The sequence below is a fragment of the Myotis yumanensis genome, unplaced genomic scaffold (assembly GCF_028538775.1).
Source record: "Myotis yumanensis isolate MYYU_CA2020_CCGP unplaced genomic scaffold, mMyoYum1.0.hap1 SCAF_1, whole genome shotgun sequence".
Lineage (NCBI taxonomy): Eukaryota > Metazoa > Chordata > Mammalia > Chiroptera > Vespertilionidae > Myotis > Myotis yumanensis.
In genome coordinates, this window is record NW_027223752.1 from 232,266,125 (window position 1) to 232,277,804 (window position 11,680).

General features: G+C 40.7%; 1 pseudogene; it reads left to right on the plus strand.

Annotated features, from left to right (window-relative positions):
• Positions 1-726: 726 nt before the first annotated feature.
• LOC139001120 (U1 spliceosomal RNA) lies at positions 727-854 on the plus strand (annotated as a pseudogene).
• Positions 855-11,680: the final 10,826 nt, after the last annotated feature.

Consider the following 11,680-nt stretch of genomic DNA (forward strand, 5'->3'; position numbering starts at 1 on the left):
CTGTTGCTTCACTTCCCAAGTATAAAAGCAATAGATAAAACTGCATGAAAAAATTATTTGATCTTTATATTGTAAAAAAAGTAAATGTCTTCATAATATGAAAATCAAAATGAAATCATTAGGAAAATTAAGTATCACAAATCTACTAGAAAAATGATTGTCATTGTTATTAAAATAAGAAACAATTTATTAGTTCTAAAAGTAGCAAAACTAAGAGAAAAATAGGTGAAGAGTACGATAGTATGTATAGAACTATGAATTATTAATAAATATATGACAAATGTTCAACCCACTGGTAATCAAAGAAATCTAACAGCCACCTGCATCTTAAATGTCAAGTGCAATCACCTAACTAGACTCCAATTTCTAATTTTAGGAACTCCAGGTCTCTCCCCATAAACCTCATCTCTAACCCTAACCCTAACCAGTGTCCCTGTGTCATGGCTCCATAGAGTCTTTCTGCATCTACAAATGCTCCCTTCTCTCACATAACTGACATGAATTATCTTCTAGTCTTGCAGCATCCAGTTCCCTTTATTCTAGTAACAATGGTCTATTTCCTTTATTTCTCTATTGGGTGAAATATTGGCAGGACTGCAAAGCAAGTTGTTATGCTGTCCTGCAGCCAAGGCTGTATGTAGCTTGTGATCCAGACAGATCATTCATATTGCTCCCAGGAAATCTAGTTGGGGGAGAAAGAAAGGAAGTAAATCGCCTCAGATGCTGATACTTACCTGGCAGGGGAGATACCATGATCACGAAGGTGGTTTTCTCAGGGCGAGGGTTATCCTTTGCACTCCGGATGTGCTGACCCCTGCGATTTCCCCAAATGTGGGAAACTTGACTGCATTAAAAAAAAAAAAGAAAAAAAATAGCCTCAGATGCTGATGGGGGCCACCAAGAACACAAAGCCACAGAGCAGGCTAGAACCTACCTACAGGTGCTCTAACTAAGGAGCTGAGGTCACAGTAGGACCAGCTTGACCTGGGTCACCTCCACATAAAAACATGGATGGCACCTCAGTGCCATTGAAATCCAGCAGGACCTAATCCTAGGAGGTATTCATAAAGTGACAAAATCCAGTGTTCATGAAACCTGGTGCTTCCTTGTACCATAAATGCATTTTCTCCGTTTCCCATGATTTTTACATTCAGATGCTTAAGAAAAATGTTTAGAGGGGTGGCCTCTTCCCTTCTACCTCTATTCTGAAACCGGACTTCATAATTTGTGGTAAGAATTCAGGTTGTTCCTAGCACAATCTTTATTGTTGTTGTATTGCTCAGAGAGAAATGGATGATTGTCTGTTTTGAGTATTAATCTTCAGTTGTTTCCATGGATACCTGACTTGCTTAAAAATGAAGCCAGGAGAAATAAGGGACTCTGAGGCTAGAGAAGCGCTATTTGGTTTCTCATGGATGAAAAATCTGAGGCTCCAGGAGGTGCAGCTGGAAAGCCCATAAGAATGGGCACCAAGTGGTTAAACAATGAAACTCCAGCTTCTATGTTTGGGAAAGAAGAAAACATGTTTAATCATTTTTACAGCCAATGTAATAGCATCTGAGTTTCTGCTCAAAGGAGAAATCCATTTTTAGATCAGACCCCAGAACAGGGTTGCTTTTATTGCCGAGAGGAGTGGATTAGAAACACTGCCCACCAGACTCAAAAGGAAGACAGGCAGATACGCAAGCCTCACAGAGACCAGGATGGACAGGGCCATGGGAAAGCTCAGGGACATTCCTGGGACAATGCCTTTTTAGAAATATGTGTCAAATGCCGATGTTTAAAAAATCTTAGTTTTGAACAATAGTCTGAAGAAATCAAGATTTTGTTCTGCAATCTCACATTACGTCAACAATCAAGAAAAAGCACACACCCTGGCCACTGACCTAGGACAAAAGTTATAGCGAACAAACTGGTCGGAACCAGCAGAACCTGATCAAGTAAAGAGAATCTGAGATCAGAACAAATGAAGACAGTTCTTTTATTCGCAATTGGTTAAGTGATTTCATCAGTTCTTTATACAAAAAAAAGTAGAAAAGTCATATAAAAATTGCTTTGCATTTTATTTACATTTTGCTGTGAATTATTACACTTAAGCTGACCACCTTACCATTTGAGGTCTGAATTTCCTGATAGTTAAGGCAAAGGGGGAATTATGAATGATGATTCTCATATGTTGGAGTGGGAAGGATCTCAATCAGTAAAAGGAACCACTTTCCTGACCAAGTTTTTAATTAATTTAGAGTTGAATATGGGTTAAGTTTTGTGAATATCAAAATACCACTCTACTACAGACAATGCTGATAAGGAGAATGAGGCTGATACCCCCAGGCATGCAGCCTACCTAAACTGAATTAGGGAGACTCAGTCAGCCAGGTAAGAGGGTTGACTGAGGTTAGGAGCACTAAGCTAGTGGATTTCTTCCTACAAGCAATGGGGCAAAGATATCCAATTACCCGCCACTCCAACAGTAGGATCCAAAGATGAAAAAGAATAGAAAATCCAGTTTTTCTGGCACTTTCTCAGTACCATGATCTTAATTTCCTTTTCAAAGCAATGTACCCCCTCCGTGTCCTTCAAGACCAATGCCTTCCTATTGATAAGAACAAAAATGATCTTTGAGATTCACTCATAGAGTCTGAATAGTTACTCCTCACAAGGAAGCGAATATGTCTTTTAATACAATACTGTATTAGTTACCAAGGGGTGAACTACTCATGGTGATGTTTCAGGGGGTCATGGTATTGGGGAGAGATAGAGATGAAGAACAAGGAGGATGGCTCAAAACCGTGTTGTATTCTGCCATTTGAGGTCACCTGGAAGATTCCAATTCTTCAGATATGTGATATAAGAATAAGAACCTAACTAACCTTTACTGAATAAATATTCTTGGCCATACTCCATTATAATTGCCCTTGCCATCTTCTTATAAGAGTCACCTAAGACCCTGACCCAGGAAAGTAGCCCATCACAGCAGGAGATACAGGTCATAGAATCTAAAAAGTTGAACTCTCCAAAGCCCAGGTTCTTTGTAATAGGTGTCATATAGGTCTGCAGAAAAGTTTCTGCGCAATGTGTGTTGAACTCTTAAAATTTCAACTTCTCCCCAACAATCCCTTTATCTGTAGATACCTTCCCAACCAAATGCCAATAAACATGAAGACTGCTCCTAAGCCAAGTTATTTGTCCTGAAGAAAGTGACCATGTTTTAAGTCAAATTCAATTCAATAATTTATTTCAGAAATTATTTTTGGAATTCCTACTATGTGCAAGGCCTTGAAAAAAAACTGTGTTGTTTTAACTTCCAGGAGCACTCAATCTGCTCAGAGTTTCAGAGACAGACATCCATCAGCCACCCCACCTGCCCCCAGCAGAAGGCAAACTAAAGACTATGATGTTAGAGAAGAGATAACATGTGCTTTGGAAATACAGGGGGAAGAAGTATTTATTCTACCTGGAGAAGATGAGTTTTGAATTAAGCCTTGATGTAAGGGTTGGCAATGAATAGAACTGAAGTTGTTTTTCTTCTTGTACCTAAGTGCATGATTGATAAAGGGCAGGGTTAATTTAGAAAGAGAGTTGTTAAACTTCTGGGGTCATGCCACTTTATTTCCCCCGTACTCTAAGATCTAATCCTGCCCTCAAGTTATATGCATATAGTGAGGAGCCCAAGCTACCCATTGTCTTTTCTGACTTCTCTACAGTAACTGCCTGTGGGTGTTCCATCACACTTTCCAGTCATGTCCAACACATTGTCTGGAGGTCAGATGGGAAGCCTGGATCATAGTTTCTCTAGATCAAGGATTTATTTCCTAAGGACACTAAGCTCCAAACTCTGATCTGGTCAATTGGGGCAAAATTTCTTTGAGATCCAAGGTCCTGCACAGGTGACCTTCGAAAATGGAAGTTTACTGCAAGAAACTCAGGACAGCATAGGAAGTCCCACTTGTACATGGCTAACACAAATGCATGCTCAGTTCTTGGTTAATAAAGTTTCAATGATACCCTAAGACCAGGTTGTATGCCACTCCTCTGTGCTTCCATTTTACCCAGTTTTTATCTGTGGGAGAAGTTTTATAACTTCCTCTCTGGGCCTTGGCAGCCACATCTAAAAATCAGGGATAATAATGGTGCTGACCTCATTGGGTTGGTGTGAGAGTTAAATGTGTTAATGCATGCTCATAATATTACAATTGTGCTTGGCATCTAATAAATGCTCAATAAGCATTTGGTGCCATCAACAGCATCAGCATCAGCATCAGCATCAGCATCAGTATCAGTATCATCATCACTTTCTGACCTGATTAGACGAGTAGAAGAAGATACAGATTAAAAATACAAATTTGAAATAAACAAAGCAATGTGCAAATCTTGGCTTCTCCACTTACCAATTACATCACTTTAGGCAAATTACTTCATCCCTATAAGTTTCACTTTTCTTATCTATAAAATCACAACATATGCCTCAAAGGGTTTTGTGAAGGATAAAATAAGATAATACATGAAGTATAGTATTGGTACATGATAAGGACTAAACAGGATGCCTATGATTATCATCAATGTCTTTACCACCATCATTATTATAATCACTATCTTTCCTCAAGGTAAAATACAAGTATGAGAAAATACTTTATTTGTTTAAAATAACCATATTTAAGACCAGGGAAACCTACACAAATTAGTGTAGTATTCCCATGAAACCATGAAATATTGCCTATGTAACACTACCTGTCTTCAATTTTTCTAGCTCTAAAATGTTTTATCCTCTGAGCCTATAAACATGTCCATCGATTGGTTTATCTGGTAAATTTCAGATGTCCAAGGAGCCTCTATTGGGACAGACACAGGGAGAATAGGAGATGGTAGAAAAAGAGGGGTAAATGTTCAAAATTGGATGGATGGATGGATATATGAATGGGTGTATGGATGGAAGGAAGAAAGGAAGGAAGGATTGGTGATAGGCAAACAGATGACTAAATACAGTAGGGTTATAAGTTCATTTGCTATGGCAGAATTCTGAGAGGATTCCATAAATGGAAAAGAAGAGGAACTAAAATTTTATTGAGCATCTACTCCACAGGTCAACTTGAACTTGCTATTTATTTTATTGTCCTTAGATTGCAGCTGATCCCAGAGATGACATATCCAAAGTCACAGTACTTTTAAGTGGTAGAACCTGAACTTAAACTAAGTAATATTGAGCTCCAAGCCCAAATTTTATTTCCAAATAGTTGAGCCTGTCAGTTCAGAGTGAACCTGGTGGGAAGGGCAGCCACAAACCTGAATAGTTAATTAGAAAAGCAAAGGCAGAATAAGAAATGTTGTCCTATTAACTTCATAGGAGACCCTCTCCCCTTCCAAGTGTGAGTGAAATGGACTAAAATGAAACTGTCATCCTGGATATAAAATCCTCCCTCCTGCAGCCAGTTGAGTGTATGCTTAATATACTTGGGATTGGCTTTTTGGAAATTTAAGCTGGGTCAGGTGCTGACCTCCTTAAACAATTTTAAATCCATGCAGTATTTAAAACAGTTTATTCTGAGGGGGGAGAGTGCAGGAAGACTCTTCCTCATAAAGCAATTAAAGCAACTGAACAAGAAATAGGGCATCTTTTCTAGGAATAAAGGATGGAATTGCTTGCCCTGCATTTTCATCACTTGTTTACTCAAGGTTTTCCCACAACAAACAGAGTTCATGCTGTAGAGAATTCCCCAGCATCCAAGTTAATCAACTGCTGTGCTTCCAGAAACCCTCTCAGCTCAAGCTAATCCTCTTGTCAGCTGCACAAATAATACCTTAGACCTTCCTAAGGGTGGTCCAATTGGCTTTATTATTATGATAAGCTTGTTACTTTTGTTACCACCATTGTACTGTTTGATATTCAGACCTCAGCAAAGGCCCACCTGGTTAAGGTCAGGGCTTGAAGGTCAGAAAACCTTGGAGAAGACCAGGTTTCAATGAAAGTTCAAAGGGTTGTCCTAGAAGATCCAATGACATCAAAAAGGTAGACAGAGAGACCAGTTGATATTGTTTATTATACAGTTGTGCAAACTGAGATGAAAGCAAGGAAGTGGCTTGCCCAGACATTAGCTAGTGAGCAATAGTGTCTTCACTGGTAGCCAGTGTGTCTCCTCCATCACTTTGCTTCTTCAGACTGTTGAATTTTCTTTCATCAACATACCAACACTATGTGCCCTCCCACAGCCTTTAGTTTTTAAACCCATATCAGTGTATGACATGTAACATGAACAGTTCTAAAAGATGGGCATGATAATGGGTTGCATTGTTTCCTGTGAAGAATGTTGAAGTCCTAAATCCTAATGCCTATGAATGTGACCTTATTTGGAAATAAAGTCTTTGCAGATGATCCCGTTAAGACGAGATCAAGGGTGGGCCACAATCCAATATGGCTGTATCCTTATTAAAGGGGAATTTGGACATAGAGTCAGAAATATACAGATAGAAGATTATTTGAAGACACAGGATATACACCAGCTACAAGCCACAGAATGCCTGGGGACACCAGAAACTAGAAAGAGTCCTGGAACAATTTCTCCCTCACAGCCCACAGAAGGAAACAACCCTGTAGGTGCTACAGCTTGACATGGGCACTAGACTGAGCTATTGGAATACAGACACTAAGTCTAATGGGTGTTTGTCATGGCTTTTGAGAAATCTTACCCCAAGTTAAAATCCAGAAACTCACATTACCAGGTTCCCTTGCAGCTAGGGCAGCTAAGCATGTGACCTGGGCTCCTCTAATCAGAAGAACTCATATAGCACTTCAGTTCGGATGTAGTATCCTGAAGAAGGGGGAACCATGCAGAAGCCTTTGCAGCAAGATGGACATTTGATTTTCAACAATGCCTGTAGGCTGAGGAGCCACTCCCCAGCACCAGGAGCAGAAGGCCCACTAGAGCAGTTCTAAGGCAGAAACTGGCATGTGGTTGCCAATGTTGGCTCTCCCAGAGATTTTGTGAGCTACCAAATATCTTTTGGTAACTTTCTTTTCTGCTTAAATTAGCTACAATAGATTCTGTTTTCTCACAGCTATGAGCTTAACTAACATATTATGTCTTACCACAGTGCCCAGCATATGGTAGGTGCTACAGGTTTGAGGGGGGAGAAGGGGGTAGAACAACAAATAATTAATAAAATTAGGAAAAACTTCTTTATTGAGCACTTACTATACTAGTATACCAGGAACCATTCTAAGATATTTTAATTTCATCACTTAATCTTCATAACAACCCTTTGAGGTGAATACTGTTTTTACTCTCATCATAGAAGTCACAACTGTGCAACACAGACAGGTTAACAATAAATAATTGTCACACCATCGGGTGACTAGCCATAGCTCCTCTGCAGATGGTATTTCTCTTGCAATGCTTTAATTTAAAATTGGGCCCTCCAAAACTTTGCACATGTCTAATCCAGTCTGGAACCCCTCTCTTGAATGGCTATGTGGAGCTCCATGGTGTCTCTTTTGCTGATGCATCTAGAAGACATTTTAGCAAACACTCAATTTGATGCAGTCGTTTCACACTTCTTATCATACTCTCCTCTGGTTCTCATTTTATCACATAAAGATTTATTCTTCTCCTTAAATAATCTCTGGGAGGGGGGAGTTTGAATGACTAAAAAATTCTTTTAATAACTGTTTTTGGCAGCTCCATCAACTTCTTTAAGAATATGACTCTAAAATAACTCAGGTGTTATTTTTAAATCTTTACTCAGTGGGTTAAACCTTCAGCTACTTTCAGAGATGAGGAGCATTATCAATGCCATTTTGCTAGCTTTCCACTTCAACATTCAATACCCAGAGTAAAGTTAGACTGAATTCTCCAATACTCTGTAAAATTATCACTTTGGGCAACCCTTTTTGTCAGCATCTTAAAAAGACTCATTCATATAAAGAAAATTGGTGCCTTCATGTGGCCTGCAGCCCCTTCTCTCTCCTGTCTGTCCTGGTCCTGTGTCTACTGTTACTTTTGTTCATTAGTAATGAAGGAAGGACACTACCAATGGGAAGTCAGATGAGTAGGTGCTGAGTAGAAAACACATAAACTCATTCAAATTTCACAATCCCCTTTCTGGACCCACTGGTAGTCAATTTTTAATATGCATCATTTGAATTAACAGTCTTATTTTACCAGTAAAACCCACTTTAGACATTTACTAGGTTACCCGGCAAAGCCTAAATTACTGACCCAATATGAATAGCAGATATATCTGTCTGTCTCCATCAGGGTGTGCCATCCTGATTAGGAGGTGAGTAGCATGTGGGTGACAGTTTAACACACACACCTACACACTCACACATGCATACCCAAAATCACACTTTGTATTCTGAAGTATGTTCCAGTAAATTCCAGACGTTGTAACAGTGGCAGAAGCTCAGACTGGCGTCATTTCATGGTTACCCGAGAGCTTGCCTTTATTTGAAGATCTGTGGGAGCTGAGGCAGCCAGCTCCATAGTTAAGTGCTCATCAGGAAGTGGGTACCAGCAGAGCTCTGTACCACATGGTCCTGAGCAAGATGAACCCCAGAACAGTGTCCTCAGGCTGAGCAACTCCTATAACTATTCATCCAGTTCTTGTAACAACCCTAAGAAAGAGTCCTGAAAGTTGGATTTGTGTTGATTCATCTCTGGTGTGCTGGTTGAGCCAGATTTGATTTGGTCTAGAAAAAAAAAAGCAACTTTTCTTCCACCTTGATTATGAGGGAGCAAAAACATAGTCTTTATACATAAGTTATCTAACTTAACTTCCAAAGCCAAAGAATGAACTTAGTGTTAAGTCCTCCAGATTCTGAAGGAGAGAAAAACTGAGTTTCTGGGAGGTTAAGAGAAATGCTTAGGGCCACACAGGTAGTAAGGGAGGATTCAATGACGTGTGTGTGTGTGTGTGTGTGTGTGTGTGTGTGTGTGTGTTTGTGTTTGTGTGTGTGTGTGTGTCTGTTTTCTCTACTTCACAGACTGACTTTTTAAAAAAATTTTATTGCTTTCAGAGAGGAAGGGAGAGATAGAGAGAGAGAAGAACATTAATGATGAGAGAGAATCACTGATTGGCTGCCTCTTGCATGCCCCCTAATGGGGATCGAGCCTGCAACCCAGGCATATGCCCTTGACCAGAATAAAACCAGGGACCCTTTAGTCCACAGGCCAATGCTCTAAACCAGTGGTCGGCAAACTCATTAGTCAGCAAAGCCAAATATCAACAGTACAACGATTGAAATTTCTTTTGAGAGCCAAATTTTTTAAACTTAAACTATGTAGGTAGGTACATTGTTATTAACTTAATTAGGGTACCCCTAAGGCTTAGGAAGAGCCACACTCAAAGGGCCAAAGAGCTGCATGTGGCTCGCGAGCCGCAGTTTGCCGACCATGGCTCTAAACCACTGTGCCAAACCAGCTAGGGCTCCACAGGCTGACTTTTACATCAAGTGGCAAACAGGCATTTAAATAAGATTGACATCTACTCATGGCACGAAGAGTTAATAAGACACAGAAAGAGTCAAGGGAAAATATTTCCATTTTTATTGCCATTTCTGTCCATTTAAAATTGCTTTTCTTTTAGGTTCCAGTCTTTTGACCCCTATCTTCACTACAGCAATGACTGGAGAGCCTTGATTGTTTAATTAGGAAATACGGCCTCATTATTTGAGGAGTTGTCATTACCTAAGCTGTAATGGTCAGGGGACAGTCTTAATTCAAGGGAAAATAATACTTGACACATCTCTCTAATTTAATTGTATTTATTTTCTCATTTCTAAAAATACTGTCTCTACAAATAGCTTCTGGGCACAACTTCAAAACTATAAATCAGCCAAGCTGACAGCAATCTCCTCCTCAGCTTCCTCAATTAGGAAATGCCCCCAAAGCCATTGGTAGCTTCTATTACTTAAAAAACACTATACCCTGAATAGTATCTGCTTCCTTTTGTACCTAAAGTGTCCGGCTGCCACCTTGTGGGGTCAGTATTCAAGGAGCACCTGCTATAGGGAGTAGTGGAGGTAGATCTGAGTTCCCAGATGCCTTGGACACAATCCCTGCTCCTAGGCAGCAGTGTCCAAGCTGGGCTTCTCAAACCGAGGACCATCTCAGAACCTTCCCACTGATGGCTCCAATGCTAGCAGTCATCTGCTCATGCTTTCAAAAACTATGGTCTAGGTAGAAGAAAAGATCATTTCCATACCACCCATCAGAGTTTAAATGGTTGCTAAAATAACAGTTATTACAGCTGTACTCTGTGTGTCAGGTCCTGCTCCATGAACGTAACTCATGTATTCCTGATCACATTTCTACTTATTCCATTTCACAGGTGATGACACTGAGGCACAGAGTTACTAAGGAAACAGAAAAGGATTCCTGGGGGTAGGTGCAGGGTGAGGGTCCCGGAGTGGATTCCTGAGCGGAGTCTTAAAGGATGAGTGAGTGTTGCCAGGCAACAGGAGGAATGAGAGGCTACAGGCAGCGGCATTTGAAGCATAAGGAGAAAAAGCTGCATGCCAATAAATCCATTCGAAGTCTCTTTTACTAGTCCAGGGGGTGGATGACAAAAGCCCAGACTAGGGTACTTGCAGTAAAAAAGGAGAGGAGAGACAAGAGATAAGAATTTTTTAGGGGGGGAGGGCATTAGTAAGACTTAATTGATTGGATGCAGAAGGGCAGGACAAAGAGGAGCTTGCATGCCTGAAGGGGGCTGGATAGACCACCCCCTAAAAGGAGAAATGCAGGAAGATGAGCAGCAGAGGAAAACAGGATGAGGAATCCAGTGGGGCATGCTGAGTTGGCCATGCCCATCTTGGAGATATTCAACAAGCAGCTACTCACATGGGAGGAAAGCTGGTAGAGGACTGATAGGAGATTGACACATGGCCAGTAGGCGGTGGGAGCTCACATCAGTAGAACATGCTTCCTATACTTTAATGAGCACGCAGATCAGCTAGGAATCTTGCTAGAAATCTATATAACAATTCAGTGAATGTAGTGGGACCTGAGATTCAGCATTTCTAATAGGTTCTTGGGTGCTGCTGATGCTGCTGGTGTGCAGACCACCTTTTAAGTAGCAAGGGAGCAGAATGTTTGAGGCGCCCAGGTAGAATATTCACAGAAATGAGCAGTGGTTGATATATACTGGTAGGAACACCAGTATTTAACGGTTAGACATAGGAATGAGTTTGTGAAGACAGGGAGATGAAATGGTCATAAGAGTAAAAGAAGAACTGGACCTTTGTCTCAGAAGCCCAAGGCATACAGAGTTTTGACCCAGAGTTCATTCAGCACTGATTGCTAAAAGAGCCAAAGGGAGGAGTCAGACTCTAGCGCACAGTTAATTATGTGACATGGAGACTCTGGTCTGAGGTTCACAGGCAGTGTCACTGAATGACTGAGACTGAGACCTCAGGGACAGTAAGTGCTAACCCAGGACTGTACCCCAGGTGCTAACACAGTACCTGACACATAGTAGGCATGATGGGCTGAGCTACGCCCCCCAAATTCATAGGTTGAGTCCTAGTCCCCAGCACCTCAGAATGTGACTACATTTGCTGATAGGCCCTTTATAGAGGTAATCAAAGTAAAATGAAGTCAGTTAGGTGGACCCTATTCCCATTCGACTGGTGTCCTCATAAGAAGAATAAATTTGAACACAGACATGTGGGCACACAGAGTAAAGA